We start from the raw sequence: 15,069 nt of genomic DNA, 5'->3' as shown, positions 1-15,069 counted from the left end.
AAACAGGTTTGGAATTAACGTGTGGGCAGGTATTCTGGACGGCCATGTGATTGGAACATACCTCCTTCCGTCCAAGCTCAGGGGTCCCTCATACTGCCTGTTTCCAAGTAGAGTTCTCTTCACAGATGAATGTAGGTTCATAAGGGAAAGTGTTCTGAATACTCGAAATAGCCATGTCTGGGTGGACGAAAACCCTCATGCCACGCATGTTCAGGGATTTCAAGACAGGTTTGGAATTAACGTGTGGCAGGTATTCTGGTCGGCCATGTGATTGGAACATACCTCCTTCCGTCCAAGCTCAGGGGTCCCTCATACTGCCTGTTTCCAAGTAGACTTCTCTTCACAGATGAAGGTAGGTTCATAAGGGATTGTGTTCTGAATACTCGAAATAGCCATGTCTGGGTGGACGAAAACCCTCATGCCACGCTTGTTCAGAGATTTCAAGACGGGTTTGGAATTAACGTGTGGGCAGGTATTCTGGACGGCCATGTGATTGGAACATACCTCCTTCCGTCCAAGCTCAGGGGTCCCTCATACTGCCTGTTTCCAAGTAGAGTTCTCTTCACAGATGAATGTAGGTTCATAAGGGAAAGTGTTCTGAATACTCGAAATAGCCATGTCTGGGTGGACGAAAACCCTCATGCCACGCATGTTCAGGGATTTCAAGACAGGTTTGGAATTAACGTGTGGCAGGTATTCTGGTCGGCCATGTGATTGGAACATACCTCCTTCCGTCCAAGCTCAGGGGTCCCTCATACTGCCTGTTTCCAAGTAGACTTCTCTTCACAGATGAAGGTAGGTTCATAAGGGATTGTGTTCTGAATACTCGAAATAGCCATGTCTGGGTGGACGAAAACCCTCATGCCACGCTTGTTCAGAGATTTCAAGACGGGTTTGGAATTAACGTGTGGGCAGGTATTCTGGACGGCCATGTGATTGGAACATACCTCCTTCCGTCCAAGCTCAGGGGTCCCTCATACTGCCTGTTTCCAAGTAGAGTTCTCTTCACAGATGAATTTCGGTTCATAAGGGATTGTGTTCTGAATACTCGAAATAGCCATGTCTGGGTGGACGAAAACCCTCATGCCACGCATGTTCAGGGATTTCAAGACAGGTTTGGAATTAACGTGTGCGCAGGTATTCTGGACGGCCATATGATTGGAACATACCTCCTTCCGTCCAAGCTCAGGGATCCATCATACTCCCTGTTTCCAAGTAGAGTTCTGTTCACAGATGAATGTAGGTTCATAAGGGATTGTGTTCTGAATACTCGAAATAGCCATGTCTGGGTGGATGAAAACCCTCATGCCACGCATGTTCAGGGATTTCAAGACAGGTTTGGAATTAACGTGTGGGCAGGTATTCTGGACAGCCATGTGATTGGAACATACCTCCTTTCGTCCAAGCTCAGGGGTCCCTCATACTGCCTGTTTCCAAGTAGAGTTCTCTTCACAGATGAATTTCGGTTCATAAGGGATTGTGTTCTGAATACTCGAAATAGCCATGTCTGGGTGGACGAAAACCCTCATGCCACGCATGTTCAGGGATTTCAAGACAGGTTTGGAATTAACGTGTGGGCAGGTATTCTGGACGGCCATGTGATTGGAACATACCTCCTTCCGTCCAAGCTCAGGGATCCATCATACTCCCTGTTTCCAAGTAGAGTTCTCTTCACAGATGAATTTCGGTTCATAAGGGATTGTGTTCTGAATACTCGAAATAGCCATGTCTGGGTGGACGAAAACCCTCATGCCACGCATGTTCAGGGATTTCGAGACAGGTTTGGAATTAACGTGTGGGCAGGTATTCTGGACGGCCATGTGATCGGAACATACCTCCTTCCGTCCAAGCTCAGGGGTCCCTCATACTGGCTGTTTCCATGGACAGTTCTGTTCACAGATGAATGTAGGTTCATAAGGGATTGTGTTCTGAATACTCGAAATAGCCATGTCTGGGTGGACGAAAACCCTCATGCCACACATGTTCAGGGATTTGCAGACAGGTTTGGAATTAACGTGTGAGCAGATATTCTGGACGGCCATGTGATTGGAACATACCTCCTTCCGTCCAAGCTCAGGGGTCCCTCATACTCCCTGTTTCCAAGTAGAGTTCTCTTCACAGATGAATTTAGGTTCGTAAGGGATTGTGTTCTTAATACTCGAAATAGCCATGTCTGGGTGGACGAAAACCCTCATGCCACGCATGTATAGGGATTTCAAGACAGGTTTGGAATTAACGTTTGGGCAGGTATTCTGGACGGCCATGTGATTGGAACATACCTCCTTCCGTCCAAGCTCAGGGATCCATCATACTCCCTGTTTCCAAGTAGAGTTCTCTTCACAGATGAATTTCGGTTCATAAGGGATTGTGTTCTGAATACTCGAAATAGCCATGTCTGGGTGGACGAAAACCCTCATGCCACGCATGTTCAGGGATTTCGAGACAGGTTTGGAATTAACGTGTGGGCAGGTATTCTGGACGGCCATGTGATTGGAACATACCTCCTTCCGTCCAAGCTCAGGGGTCCATCATACTCCCTGTTTCCAAGTAGAGTTCTCTTCACAGATGAATTTAGGTTCGTAAGGGATTGTGTTCTTAATACTCGAAATAGCCATGTCTGGGTGGACGAAAACCCTCATGCCACGCATGTTGAGGGATTTCAAGACAGGTTTGGAATTAACGTGTGGGCAGGTATTCTGGACGGCCATGTGATTGGAACATACCTCCTTCCGTCCAAGCTCAGGGGTCCCGCATACTTAGTCTTCCTACGACACGTACTGGACCCTTTCATGGAAGCTGTGTCATTAAATGTCCGTCAGGAAATGTGGTTTCAGCATGATGGAGCACGACCTCACTTTTCACTGGCTGTCCGAAGACGTCTCAACAGACGGTACGGTGAAAGAATAGGCCGTGGTGGTCCAACAGCGTAGCCGCCACGATCGCCGGATTTAACCCCTATGGACTTCTTCTTGTGGGGTCGTATGAAGAGCCTAATTTGAGAGACACCTGTAGAGACAGAGGAAGATCTGCTGGCACGAGTTGTTGCCTCTGCACAAGACACTGAAGAGACACTAGGTGGGATGGAAAGAGTGTACCAGAACATGCTTCGGAGGTACAATGTTGTAACAACGTTGGTGATCGCCACATCGACCCGCTGTTGTAATGCATCGGTACGTTGCGGCTGGTGGCTTAGATGCTGGGTTCTTGTTGTTGTCGACTAATGTAAATCATAAGGTGTAACATGGTTGTGGAGAGAAGCAGCGATTACTATCATTAATCAATAATTCAAGAACAGTCTAAATCGCATTTATTATTGTTATAACACATAACATAGTTTCCTGGCGTTATGTAGACAGGAGTGACACCGCCAGCAGTCGACCAATGGTGTAAACGCCCAGAAGATGACTCCTACGTCGGGCTGAAACCGGTTGGCGGTATTATAACAATAATAAATGCGATTAAGACTGTTCTTGAATTATTCATAAGGTGTAAGTTGAAATGCAAATGCGTAAGTAATAACGGAACGAGTAAGTATTCTTCTCAAATGGATTGCAACAAATGGACTGGGTCACGCCTAAGTACATTCCTCACGTCGGTGTGGATGAGAAAATCATCTGCATTGAAACTGTCGTAGAACGGAAGCGATACGTTTCCGGACATGGGATCTTATTCAAAATCTTATGTACTGACTTCTCTCTATATGTCATAGAAGTTTGTGACGGCAATTTCCGACCACCCTGTATTTCAGCATAAAAATTGTGACTTTCTTAATTTTAATTTAATCATTTGTTATTTTTTGCCTGTTTTTAAAATTTAATGAAGTCCGATTCAAAGGTTTCAAGTCCTCTTTGGGTTGTCCTATTCCATCTTTCTTCCGTTTTTAGCGTGTGATCGAGTACTCAGAGTTCTAACTTCATTTACTCTAAACTGGGTGTTGTCTCTCACCTCGTCTCTGTTTTTCTGCTGAGTCTGCGTTCGTGGCCGCTCTCAGAGGAGCAGCGCGCTTCAGAGAACCGGGCCAGAGAGTCCCATGAAGGCAGCCGGTCGGTGACAATAGCGGGGTGCGGACAGAGGCGGTAGCCCCTTGTATCAGCCGGGATGTAGAGGCCAGCGGTCCAGCAGAAGTTTGGAGGACTGGCTGGCGCCTCGCAAAATTACTTTCTGCTTAGTTCGGCGTACTGCTCGCAGTCCCGCGGCCAGGTATGTGCATTGTGAGGGAGGCGTTCTCAGAACTTGGTGTCTGACATCGTGCAAGTGCCCTACAGACAGGCGCCACACTTAGACGCAGTTCTGCAGTGTTCAGGTGCTGTTTGTCGCGCACCTGTCCTTCTCCGTGCAACAAAGGAGGAGCGAGATGATTGGAGCACTGGAGGTGCTTCATGATGATATTATAGAGCGCCAATCTAATTTGGCGGCAAGTCTCTCTATTGTAACTGGATTCTGCGTCGTGTGCTGGAGGGGTTGTGCATGGCGTGCTGTATGGAAATACACTACTGGCCATTAAAATTGCTACGCCACGAAGATGACGTGCTACAGACGGGAAATTTAACCGACAGGAAGAAGATGCTGTGATATGCAAATGATTAGCTTTTCAGAGCATTCACACAAGGGTGGTGACAGTGGCGACACCTACGACGTGCTGACACGAGGGAAGTTTCCAACCGATTTCTCATACACAAACAGCAGTTGACCGGCGTTGTCTGGTGAACCGTTGTTGGAGGAGGAATGCGTACCATCACGTTTCCGACTTTGATAAAGGTCGGATTGTAGCCTATTGCGATTGCTGCTCGCGTTGGTCGAGATCCAATGAATCGGTGGGTTCAGGAGGGTAATACGGAACGCCGTGATGGATCACAACGACCTCGTATCTCACTAGCAGTCGAGCTGACAGGCATCTTATCCGCATGGCTGTAACGGATCGTGCAGCCATGTCTCGATCCCTGAGTTAACAGATGGAGACGTTTGCAAGACAACAACCATCTGCACGAACAGTTCGACGACGTTTGCAGCCGCGTGGACTATCAGCTCAGAGATCATGGCTGCGGTTACCCTTGACGCTGCACCACAGACAGGAGCGCATGCGATGGTGTTCTCAACTACGAATCTGAGTGCACGAATGGCAAAACATTTTTTCGGATGAATCCAGATTCTGTTTACAGCATCATGATGGTCGCATCCGTATTTGGCGACATCGCGGTGAACGCACGTTGGAAGCGTGTATTCGTCATCGCCATACTGGCGTATCACCCGCCGTGACTGTAATGGTGCCATTGGTTACACGTCTCGGTCACCCCTTGTTCGCATTGACGGCACTTTGAACAGTGGACGTTACATTTCAGATGTGTTACGACCCGTGGCTCTACCCTTCATTCGATCCCTGCGAAATCCTACATTTCAGCAGGATAATGCACGATCGCATGTTGCAGGTCCTGTACGGGCCTTTCTGGATACAGAAAATGTTCGACTGCTGCTCTGGCCAGCACATTCTCCAGATCTCTCCCCTACTGAAAGCGTCTGGTCAATGGTGGCCGAGCAACTGGCTCGTCACAATATTCCTGTCACTGCTCTTGATGAACTTGATGAAGCTGTATGGGCAGCTGTACCTGTACACGCCATCCAAGCTCTGTTTCGCTCAATGCCCAGGCGTATCAAGGCCGTTATTACGGCCAGAGGTAGTTGTTCTGGGTACTGATTTCTCAGGATCTATGCACCCAAATTGCGTGAAAATGTAATCACATGTGAGTTCTAGTATAATATATTTGTTCAATGAATACCCGTTTATCATCTGCACTTCTTCTTTGTGTAGCAATTTTAATGGCCAGTAGTGTAATTGGCATATGACCCGCGCATAGCCGCGTTTGGAGGGTGATGGTGCCGAGTCGCGCTAATTCTCTAGTGCTGGCGCACGGAACAAAGTTTTTCGTGAAGTCTCATCTGGGCCGCCAGACAGAAAGATCGTGGCATCTTTTCTGGCCCGACAGAGAGAGAGTGCATTGTGAAGTAAAAGACCTAATTGTTGGTTGACGCAGGAGTCATTATTGACTGTCACTCTAGCCTGGAGAGAGTTTTGCAGATACCATTCTTAATCGTCGGTAGGAATGTCTTCTCAATCTGAGACTTGTCAGGTAATTATGGGCAGCTGCAGGTCGTAACAACCCAGTTCTGATAGTTACCTGCCCACGACCCTCATTCACAGTTTGGCAAAGTATTCGCAGCACTATCAAAGTTGTTGTTGTTGTTGTTGTTGTGGTCTTCAGTCCTGAGACTGGTTTGATGCAGCTGTCCATGCTACCCTATCCTGTGCAAGCTTCTTCATCTCCCAGTACTTACTGCAACCTACATCCTTCTGGATCTGATTAGTGTATTCATGTCTTGGTCTCCCTCTACGATTATTACTCTCCACGCTGCCCTCCAGTGCTAAATTTGTGATCCCTTGATGCCTCAGAACATGTCCTACAAACCGGTCCCTTCTTTTGGTCAAGTTGTGCCACAAACTCCTCTTCTCCCCAATTCTATTCAATACTTCATCATCAGTTATGTGATCTACCCTGAAGGCATGGCTACTCTCAGCTGGGTCATCTTTGACGTTGTCAAGGGGCAGTACAGTATATGACTTTGATTACACCGACTGTGTTTCTCTGGGGGTAGTTACTAGGCAGTCAGGAAATAAAATCCTTCTTTTCAAATACAGTGTTCTCGTGGCTAGGCCGTAGTTATTCTGCACCAACCCCAAAGCCACGACTACCTGCAAGCTCATCTCTGATGCTGCCAAGGGCTGTTTTAAACTCGACTTTGATTTCAACAGCTGTGCCTTACTCAGATTAGTCACTGCTCAGTGATAAAATAAAATATTTCTCGTCAAATACTCGGCTCTCCTTAAATTCAAGCATTGCCACATGATCGGGAAACTAGCACCATTTTTTAACAAATTAATAAAAATTTGGGAATTTTTGATGAATTCTGCAACAATACAGTGCGGAAGAGGACGGTATATACCACAGAGTGGGGACAGATTTGTTGTATGCTATAAATCAGTTTGCCGTGTCTCCTTTTCATCTTATATAGTGTAATCTGAAACTCTGACAAAATTTACGAATAGCTTTTAACTTAAATAATTCAGTGCTCTTGTTATCTCGTAGGTAATAATCCCCACGGAGAATGCATGACCTTGGACTATTTCTGCAAGTTAATGAAGAATGTAGTCGAATTTTTGACACTAACTTACTCATCTACAAGTTTCAGGGGACTAATTTTTTCCGAATACAATTTAAAAACTACCTTGTCTTGCTTTGTTGTTCTCTATTTTTCTGTTTACATTGTATTTCTTTGTCCCCTCCCCATGGTGCCTCTATCCTTCTGCCATCAATGTAATTCTTCATCAACTAAAAGTGTTTCTGTTAGTTATGATTCACTATTTTTCATTTCTTTTCTTATTTCTCAAATGAGGAAGTTTTCCAGAAATATGTGAATACTTAATTTGATATCTTATTCTTATTGGACCAATAGATACATCCAAATGATATTAATGATTTTTGACCATGTTGTTACTTTTAATTTTCAGACTTCTGTAAATGAGTTGTACTCTTGTAATTTGTTGTACACGTTTATCTTTTCTATTAAATTGATAGTTTACTGTCAAACAATTACATAAACAATCCTGTATCAATTTTCTACACTTGTTTATCCTCATAGTCCAAGGAATGCACTGTAAATTTGATGTGACAATACTGGTATATTTAATTTTTCCACTTGACACATCCTTTTAATCTTTTTCAACGTACAGTTACCTGCACGAGTTTAGTCTGTTTTCGTTTCATTACTAGAAATTTTAATGCTTCAACAACTGAGCGTGTGATTTTTGCTGTTTCTTAGAATTTAGGCCGTTTAGAAACTGCGTGTCCCTCGCAAAATAAATGAAAACCGATCGAGGCTGTCAATATACGTGATTCTTTATTTAAAAGCGGGCCAGATTGTACTCCATAATATGATGGCACTGGCAATCTACCAGAGTTTTCGAGTCCTATCAGTTGATGGGATTGGTACTCAAAATGTTAAGTCTAGTTGAATTGATTGTTTATTTGAGTAAATGCTCTGCACAAAGTACATTTTGTACTATGACTCCATTTAAATCCTTTGCAGAATTACTGGTTTAGTTTAATACATTCTGTGTTGCAGACTGCAGCTGTATCACCTTTGGTTTACAAGAGATACTTTTCCCGTAAATTTCCTAGGTAAATGTAATGTTTGTTTGTTTGTCTAATATATACACTCCTGGAAATTGAAATAAGAACACCGTGAATTCATTGTCCCAGGAAGGGGAAACTTTATTGACACATTCCTGGGATCAGATACATCACATGATCACACTGACAGAACCACAGGCACGTAGACACAGGCAACAGAGCATGCACAATGTTGGCACTAGTACAGTGTATATCCACCTTTCGCAGCAATGCAGGCTGCTATTCTCCCATGGAGACGATCGTAGAGATGCTGGATGTAGTCCTGTGGAACGGCATGCCATGCCATTTCCACCTGGCGCCTCAGTTGGACCAGCGTTCGTGCTGGACGTGCAGACCGCGTGAGACGACGCTTCATCCAGTCCCAAACATACTCAATGGGGGACAGATCCGGAGATCTTGCTGGGCAGGGTAGTTGACTTACACCTTCTAGAGCACGTTGGGTGGCACGGGATACATGCGGACGTGCATTGTCCTGCTGGAACAGCAAGTTCCCTTGCCGGTCTAGGAATGGTAGAACGATGGGTTCGATGACGGTTTGGATGTACCGTGCACTATTCAGTGTCCCCTCGACGATCACCAGTGGTGTACGGCCAGTGTAGGAGATCGCTCCCCACACCATGATGCCGGGTGTTGGCCCTGTGTGCCTCGGTCGTATGCAGTCCTGATTGTGGCGCTCACCTGCACGGCGCCAAACACGCATACGACCATCATTGGCACCAAGGCAGAAGCGACTCTCATCGCTGAAGACGACACGTCTCCATTCGTCCCTCCATTCACGCCTGTCGCGACACCACTGGAGGCGGGCTGCACGATGTTGGGGCGTGAGCGGAAGACGGCCTAACGGTGTGCGGGACCGTAGCCCAGTTTCATGGAGACGGTTGCGAATGGTCCTCGCCGATACCCCAGGAGCAACAGTGTCCCTAATTTGCTGGGAAGTGGCGGTGCGGTCCCCTACGGCACTGCGTAGGATCCTACGGTCTTGGCGTGCATCCGTGCGTCGCTGCGGTCCGGTCCCAGGTCAACGGGCACGTGCACCTTCCGCCGACCACTGGCGACAACATCGATGTACTGTGGAGACCTCACGCCCCACGTGTTGAGCAATTCGGCGGTACGTCCATCCGGCCTCCCGCATGCCCACTATACGCCCTCGCTCAAAGTCCGTCAACTGCACATACGGGTCACGTCCCGCTGTCGCGGTATGCTACCAGTGTTAAAGACTGCGATGGAGCTCCGTATGCCACGGCAAACTGGCTGACACTGACGGCGGCGGTGCACAAATGCTGCGCAGCTAGCGCCATTCGACGGCCAACACCGCGGTTCCTGGTGTGTCCGCTGTGCCGTGCGTGTGATCATTGCTTGTACAGCCCTCTCGCAGTGTCCGGAGCAAGTATGGTGGGTCTGACACACCGATGTCAATGTGTTCTTTTTTCCATTTCCAGGAGTGTATTTTATAATTTTTGTGTAACTTAATTCTATAATGTATTTCTCTTATGCTTAATCAAACAAATTTTTGAAATCAACAAATAACTTCGACTTCCTCCATAGGAATACGAGCAAAATTCGATACAGTTTGCATTTATATATAATGATGTGCTTTATTAAAGTAAAAATTATTTTGTTGTTTAGAATTTTGGGATTAATTCTTGATGTAATGCCAAAACTCTTCGTAACGATGACATCGGTAAATTTGTTCTGTCTTTTCATGTCTCCATAGACACTCGTTTTATCCAATACTCCAACGAAATTATTTGTTTTTCGTATTCTAAACTATATGCACCTTAAAATTTTTTCTTCTCAACTATACATTTCTGTGCATAACGTACTCCCAGATGTTGTCTTACACGTCACCCTATTTTGTTCTTTACGAAAACTGTGTTCCACATATTTATTTAATCGTCTATTATTTATAGTAAAATGATGCCCACGGTTCTTTCACTAACATTTTACTTATTCATTGATGTTATCTGTCATCTGACTCTGTTTTATTTCTGAACATTGGTTTTATTTGTATATGGAATACATCTTTCCGCGTATAACATGGAGTTGATGAGTCACTATGCTTCGGATCAAGAGCAGGTAATACGTCTCTTTTGGTAAGTTCCACTAAATAAAATGTCACATGAAGTGGGTAAGAGACGTTAATGGAATTTGTCCCAATAATTTATTTACACCATACAACGGAATCTGACTAAGCGAGTTCAGTGCAACTGATCAGGGAAAGAAAAACATTAATAACTTAAAGAGACGTTTAGCAATCAGGTCAACTAACTTCAATAATCGCAGGAAATGGATATGAGAGGTGGAATGCTTGTGAGCAAATAGACTGGCGGACTATACTGCATGAAACAGGAAGTTTATTAACGTGAGATATACGCTTCTTGAACGTTAGCAATCAATTAATAAAGAAAATATCAAGTCAATAATACGGTTGCTTAATGCTGTTGGTTTCTTCACATACCCTGTGAACGTAATTCTCTCAGCAAACGATAGTGACATCAGAAGAAAAGGACACGAATGTTCTTGAGAACACATTAAAACTCAAACATTCGCTAGGAATGGGAAAGGAGACCAGTAAAAGATAAGTTTACCAAATCAAGGAAATCCCAATAATTTTTACAAATTCCAAGCAATTTCTGTCTACCCTGGCTTGCGACCATTCCTTCTGCTCAAGAAAATCTGTTGAGAACAATGATAAGATCCTAACGTGGGTGGGTAATGAAAACAAGTCACCCTTTCAAATCTGACCTGAACGTCGACAGAATTTACAAAGAGAAAATTCAGCTAAATAACTCCCTTAATGACTGAATTTAATTACTACATGGATTCGGTACGTTGTGAAACAAAGTGGAATCCCAACTAAAATGTTTTATCGTAAGTGCCTCGAGAGCAGTATCTGTTTCTCACCACGCCACCAGACTACGAAACATTGTCTATAAAAAACTTTTCAAAACTTCCCAGACGCTGTGACCTGGGGCAACATCCCCAAGTGGTAGCAACAGGAGGTCAATGATCATGAGAATTGACCCCAGGTTGATGGGTGCTAAAAATGACAGAGCCTGTTACTCAAACCTCTCATCAGGTTTATAATCATCGACACTCCCTGTTTCGTAATTGAAAGCCTCTTCAGCCTGTTTTCTCCGTCTTCTGCTTCCCAAAGTAGCTTAACCCATGTTTGGTGTGCCTTTTCCTTTATCTGGTCTATCTGTTGTCTTGGTGGACTTCCCTGCAATCTTTTCCCTTCAACTTTGCCTTGGATGAGCATTTTTCCCAAGTTATCCTCCTGTCGTCGAACTATGTGACCAAATAAGGTATTCTTGGGTGATTGATTTGTAGGTCTGCTCATCCATCAGTGACATTCTCAACAACGTCCTATGTTCCACATCTCAAAAGCATCAATTCTTTTGCAATCTCCTTCAGTTATTGTCCATGTTTCAGCACCATAAAGGAAAACTGGACACGCTAGAGATCTCATCACTCTCAATGTAGTATGTGTGGATATGGTTGGTTCGATGGAGCAATCCTACCCAAAACAACTCTACGCCGTATTTCCTTTTTAGAGCCACCCTATTTTGAACCACTGAGCTCAAGTAGACAAAGTGATCACGTTCTGTATATTCAGATAGTACATCAGTAGCTGGTAGTGACTTACATCTGTCAGTTATCATGACCTTCATCTTTTCTTATTAATTAATAGTCCAAGTTTCTCGCTTTCTCCATTTTTCTTATAAAATATTCTCCATACATCTTACGGAATAAAATTTGAACAAAAGTTCAGCGAAGATTCCACAGTTTGCGCATTGGTCTGAATGCCCAGTCAGAAGATGAACTTCTAATACGAGTGGGACAAGCTCTTGTCTCCAGTCTGATGACATTATAAACCTGCTTTGAAAGCTAAAATTCAGTGGATGTTCCCATGCTTCTACAACGAGAACTAAGAAAGCTACACTGATAATCCACATGCACTTTCGATCAAGCTTACATTTATACATCACAGAGATGACCATGATTAGCTTACGAATAAAGGGTAGCATAGGATGTTGATATGAAATAAAAAGGAAATGTAATCAATAAAATTGGTTCCTTACGAATTTGTTCTCTCATGCATGACTGTATGATAAGTAAGTAGCAGAAAAGCAGTCTGCTGAACTAGATTAAGGCTAATTATTATAGGTGAAAATTTAAAAAGTCGGTTGAAGCAGACGCTGGGAAGAAAACTCACTCTAAACCTGTAATTAACATATGATATCAGGGACAAGGTATTCTGTAATGCGCCGTGACTCAGCGATAAAGTCTCAAGGGGGAATCAATGGTCCACCACAAAACTCTTGATTATTATTTTTAAGAATCTGAATATTAATCATAACTGAGGTGATTACAAAATTTACACGTGAAATATCCTCTCAAAGATACCTGTTCTACCTCGCACATGGGGCATATACTTTCTACAAACAGAATATACCACCAGTTTCATAGTTATACAAAACAACAACTCAATCATCATTCTTACGAAAAGAAGGTATCTACTTGATATGTCAGTTCAAAACAAAGGTTGATTGCTCATGCTAACGAAATGTACCTCGATATGTCAATTCCAAACAAATAATGTGATTTTGTATGAAAGGCTAGATACCAGATCATCTACCAACGTTTTTTGTGTCTGTGTGCACTAGCATGTGTCACTTCAAAACACTTGTTAAATTGCCTGATACATTTTGCATCTATCTCATTGTTACATGGGACGCAAAGAAAGATCGATAATAATATTAGACAAATTTTACGTTAACATAAGTTCTACGTGATACTTATTGTGATCATTTACTGTTGTGGTCAAGAACTAAGAACTTACACAACTACACACAGTATTATTGTGCGTCTATAACTGTTAACATGTGTCATTGTACAAAATTCTGTTAGCATGGTGAAATGTACTCCACTGTCAATAAATGTCACAAAGATTAAACTTAGGGAAAATTTAACATAAAACTACTATTAAACGTGTGTGGACAAATCATGGACCTCATCTGGACGAAATTATAACAAAAAATTAATGAAAACAGATAATTACACAAATCATTTGAATTCATTTACTTAAACTACAGAGAAAGATATCAGGAAATCAACACAGTTACTGCAGTAATTTTGAAGCATAAAGCAATTTGTGTCCCGGTCTATTTACATGACAACGTCTTTCACATGCATCTCAAATAACTGGTTCAAAAAATGGTTCAAATGACTCTGAGCACTATGGGACTTAACATCTGCGGTCATCAGTCCCCTAGAACTTAGAACTACTTAAACCTAACTAACCTAAGGACATCACACACATCCATGCCCGAGGCGGGATTCGAACCTGCGACCGTAGCGGTCGCGCGGCAGAACTGAAGTGACAGGGAATTTGGGGGGGGGGGGGAGCATGAAAAGATTTTATATCTCATGTTGTTCTAAAAAACTGGGAACGCGATCATCGAGAGAACGGAAAATGACACGGAAAAACAGCTTTCATGCAATCTGTCTCCTTAGTTCCAAAGGAAGTCACTCCGAGGCTACACGAGATCGAGGGCATTCTTTGACCAACCACAGCTCACAGGTTTTCAATTTTTCTACCGTTACTTGCCATTGTGTCATTAATTAACGATGACAGAAGTTTTCAATTTTACAATTTACTGTGGACCACCGCCTATCTTTAGTAGGATGAGTGTCCACAGAGGCTCCACGTAATCACTTCTCTCTAAAATCGTGTCCATCACTTCTATGGTACAAAAGTTCATGAAATGACAAGCACTACACCCTACAGACAGACATTGGAATACAGTCAGTGAGCTGAATTTACGGCCTTATAAACTAATGGCACAGACGGTCAGCGTTCGTATTACACTCACACATGAACCGATAGAAGTCTCTTGTCTTCATAATAATCATCCCTCCAACATTAGTCTACGGGCGTCATAGAAGAGCTTGATCCATTACAACAAACAACTTGCAAAACAGTTCTTCGTAGCGTGACATCCATTCTGGAACTGCCTAACGGAGTAGGAAAAAAATCGCGTATCTCTTGCAGTGACTGATAAGTCCCAGATATTACAATAACAGCTTTACGGAATCCGGATGCGTTTTCAGTCACAACTAGGAGTCGCAAGTAGCACTTAACATTCAACATCGCGAGCCATCTGTTGACCGAAGTTCGTTATTCTCTCTAACAACCTTTTGTCTCATGCTACGGATGAACAATCTATTTATGGTCGAAGAAATCGACCATGAAGTTAATTTTGTCTGAGAAAATTTTATGCTTTGTGTTCTACCTGGCGGCATGAGTGATACATTTGGCTAGAGTTTGATACTGGACACTTCATCTCCTTTAGTCTTTCAACTAAATCCAGAGCTCGAGGTTAGGTTGAAAGGTGGTAATTCGGATAAGAATTAGTGAAGCCAACGAATGTAAGTGCCAAATAGAGGTTTGTGATAAGAGACATTTAACAGCCTAATGTTTACATTCATGCCACATTTAAACACAGTTAACGCATAGTTCATCATAAAATCTAAAACCGCAGGATGATTTCAGAAAACATATGTTAGGTTATCGACACGGCTCCGATGAGTGTTTTGATGCATATTACACTTATATATCGTACATAAACTACTAAAAATGCAATCAGAGGTGCACTATGTAACTCTTAACAAATGTTAAACAACTGTGTATCACAAGACGGATATCTTTTTTCAACCCTACAGTAAACGTGTAGGCTTTGTATTTTCAAGTATTACACAAAAACTACTCCCGACGTCAACTTTTAGCTGGAAGGTTAGTACTTTACATTTTCACTTGCAA

This window comes from Schistocerca piceifrons, chromosome 9 (genome assembly GCF_021461385.2).
Source record: "Schistocerca piceifrons isolate TAMUIC-IGC-003096 chromosome 9, iqSchPice1.1, whole genome shotgun sequence".
NCBI lineage: Eukaryota > Metazoa > Arthropoda > Insecta > Orthoptera > Acrididae > Schistocerca > Schistocerca piceifrons.
The sequence above is the reverse complement of the archived record's forward strand: the minus strand, read 5'-3'. Positions refer to the sequence as shown.